Below are 3,724 nucleotides of genomic sequence, written 5' to 3'. Positions count from 1 at the left end.
AGCTCATTTTCTACCCATCAAGGAGACGTATAGCTCCGATATGCTAGCCCAACTTTACGTTGATAAGATTGTAGCCTTACACGGCATACCTGTGTCTATTATCTCCGACAGGGATACTAGATACACATCTCACTTCTGGAAGAGTTTCCAGCAATCTTTGGGCACGCGTTTAAATTTTAGTACGGCTTACCATCCACAGACGGACGGTCAAAGTGAGCGTACTATCCAAACGCTAGAAGACATGCTTCGTGCATGTGCGATCGATTTAGGTGGTAACTGGGATAAAAACCTACCCCTGATCGAATTCTCCTACAATAATAGCTACCACACCAGCATAAAGGCTGCGCCTTTTGAGGCATTATATGGTAGGAAATGCAGATCGCCTGTTTGTTGGGCGGAAGTAGGAGAGGTCCAATTATCGGGACCAGAGATTGTTTTCCAGACGACGGACAAGATTGTCCAGATCCGGGAACGTCTCAAGGCTGCCCGCGATAGGCAGAAGAGCTACGCTGATCCAAAGCGTAAGGATTTTCACTTCGAAGTGGGTGAAAAGGTATTACTTAAGGTATCGCCCTGGAAGGGGGTGATGCGTTTCGGCAAGAAGGGCAAGCTGAGTCCGAGATACATAGGGCCTTTTGAGGTCATTGAACGAGTCGGATCAGTTGCCTATAAACTGAACTTGCCTGAAGAGCTCAATGGAATTCACAATGTGTTCCACATCTGCAATCTCAAAAAGTGCTTCGCCGACGAATCGTTGGTGATTCCACACACAGATGTGCTTATAGATGAGAGCTTAAAATTCATAGAAAAACCTTTGTCGATTGAAGATCGACAGGTGAAGAAGCTTCGCAGAAAGCACGTACCGATTGTAAAGGTCAAATGGGATGCTCGTAGAGGTCCTGAATATACGTGGGAAGTCGAAGCTACAATGAAAGAAAAATACCCCTATTTATTTGAGTAAATCTCGGGTCGAGATTTATTTTAAGGGGGTGAGGATGTAACACCTCGAAATTTTGTGTCCAATGATGTGTTAACACGTGTCATTTGATTACACGTGGCATCTATAATAAATAAAGGACTAATTTTGACAAACCTTGAAAGTATATATAAATTCGAGGGTTATAAATGTCAACAAGGGTAAATATACTGTATAGTATCCTTAAATAATGCTTAAACCTTCAAACGAATAAATTATAGATCGTACAAATATAAAACGCGGAAGAAAGTGAGAGATTACAAACTACAGGGGTTAACTGTGTCAACATGTTTAATAATACCTCTGAGTGACCCTTTAACGTCCCAAAGATTTTGTAACGGTGTTATACCCTCACTAAAATAATATATATAAATTTCGCGAAGTTTCGATATGAAACGAGAAAGTTACGATCGAATTCGTAGAAGAAGGGTTAAAAGCGTCAACAGCGAAAGTTAAGGCTTTCCAATATAATTAATAAATAAACCGGGGACTTAATAATGCGGGTAATTAACACGAGGCCCCTATCGGTAAATAACCGAGGGCCAAACCGCAAAGTTACCCCTTCAAAACCGAAAGGTCAGGCGAATCATTACGAAAGATTTCGTTATTAATGGCCAGATTCTGTAATAATTACAAAAAGATTTAAAAATTCAGAAAATATAATACCTTAGGCGACCCGCGTAAGGTTTCAACATAAGTTGAGGCGGGCCGCGAGCCTCCTCTATTTCGCGTCTGATTTTTGAACTTTAGGCGACCCGCGTTAAAATGGCATGGAACTCCCATGCGGGCCGCGTAAAGTGCCCAGATGCAGAAAAATGGTAACTACTTGGCTTTTGGAACTTGTGAACGATCAAACCACAAACAAAGAGGCATGGGCACCCTACAAATGACCCATATCACTTAGGGGACACCTACCATTACCTCTGGTCAGATGGTAGTGCTTGCAATGATCAACAAAGCTTGGCATTGGCTATAAATAGCATGCCTTAAGCATAACAATTCACACAACTCAAAACACTTATATCTGATCATTCAAGAGCTCTCTAGCTTTCCCTTCTGTTCTCTCATCAAGAGTTAACTTCTGTAAGTCGTTCATAACCATTTTGGTTTCACATTTCCATAGTTATAGCCTAAAAACGCAACCGTCGTAACTAACGGTTGTCATTGCAATATCTTGCAAATGATTCAGTCTTATGACGAATCAAAAATGGTTATGAGTTGGTATTTATGTGGGTATTAAACCTCTAAAATGGTTCCCCCTGATCACCACTCTAACTATGTCAAATATCGAGTCAAACGCGCGGTTAAAAAGTCAACAGAAAGCTATTTTAGCAATTTAAGCATAACCGGTGATATATATGTTATGGAACCTGTTTTGACAATCATAAAACATGATAATATGTATATAAACATGTTTGCGCTCGTTTGAATCGATCATTTACTATATAGAACCGGTTCGGAGCCGAATGTCGCAAAAGTTTGACTTTTGCTTTGACTTCAGTTCTGACCCGTTTTAGTGAGGTATGAATATACCTTAGGACTCTCTTAGGACCAGGTCACATGTTGGTATAAGCCTCTGTGGTCGGTTCATGAGTTATCCGAGTCTTTAGCGCATTTCCGTCATTCGCCTAAAAGTTGACCGTAACGGCCTATTAAAATTAAAACGAGTATTTCGGACACGTGAATGGACCAAAACCGTGCTTATTAAATTATAAGCATGTCCTAAAGTTTCATGTCAATCCGAGGTCTAGAATGAGAGTTATGCTAAAAGGCGCACTTTTAAGAAAGTTTTGTAATTAACGGCGCAATTAGCATAACGCCCATCTAACCCAAGTTTTCGTCACCAAAACTTTTACCCACTGTGGTAAAATAATATTTTGGGAATTTTAAAGATTTTTAATAATTTTTACCTTGCTCATAACCTGCGGTTATGGCTACGGTTCGGTAAATACCGAATATGCCCTTTTTGGCCAAAACGGGAGTTCTACAAGGTCTTTTGACCCGATTCCAGTTGCTACTATTTTAAATAATAAATAAAGTATTTTAAGCTTTATAAACTGTTCGGGAAACTCAGATTTCCTGTAGAACTCGAAAATCCCTTTTAAAGTCTTTAAAATGACCGAAAAGCCCCTACGGGGCATAATATAAACTTAAACCCGTTACGGGCATTACGGAAGGTATCCTACTGATACCAAAATACTTTTAAGGCATATTGACTTAGGAAATAAGCGTACGACTCTTATGGTTAACCGTTTCGCCTATTTGCGCACACGGTACGGCTCATGAAACTAGTTTTCGTGCAATAGCCGATACGGGTCAAATTATATTATTTGAATCCCAAAATCCAGAGTATGAACTATAAACCCATATAAAACAAGTCACTGAACTTGTTGGGTCCAAATCATACTCCATTCTCGGTTTTCGCCTTTCCGTGCGAATTAACCATATCTATATATCGGAATCAACCGGTTTAAAGCTACGGCTAATACAAGGACCGTTAGGATTCTAAGAGGTTAATTAAAACCTTCGTTCCAGATTAGGAGCCCCAGTAAAAGCTATCGTGACTTGATCTAAATTAAGGATTAATACTTGCAAAGGTAAATACTTTTGACTTATTTCCCCTATATGGGCTTGGGTTACGGTATATTAATACCGCTTGATTGAGCATTATATAATTCCATCGCTTAGGTGGTTAATTGATTAAATATGATCGGCTCATTTAAACAGTTTTGTTGCTTATAAGCCTTT

This window comes from Helianthus annuus, chromosome 12, assembly GCF_002127325.2.
Source record: "Helianthus annuus cultivar XRQ/B chromosome 12, HanXRQr2.0-SUNRISE, whole genome shotgun sequence".
In the NCBI taxonomy this organism is placed as follows: domain Eukaryota; kingdom Viridiplantae; phylum Streptophyta; class Magnoliopsida; order Asterales; family Asteraceae; genus Helianthus; species Helianthus annuus.
The sequence above is the reverse complement of the archived record's forward strand: the minus strand, read 5'-3'. Positions refer to the sequence as shown.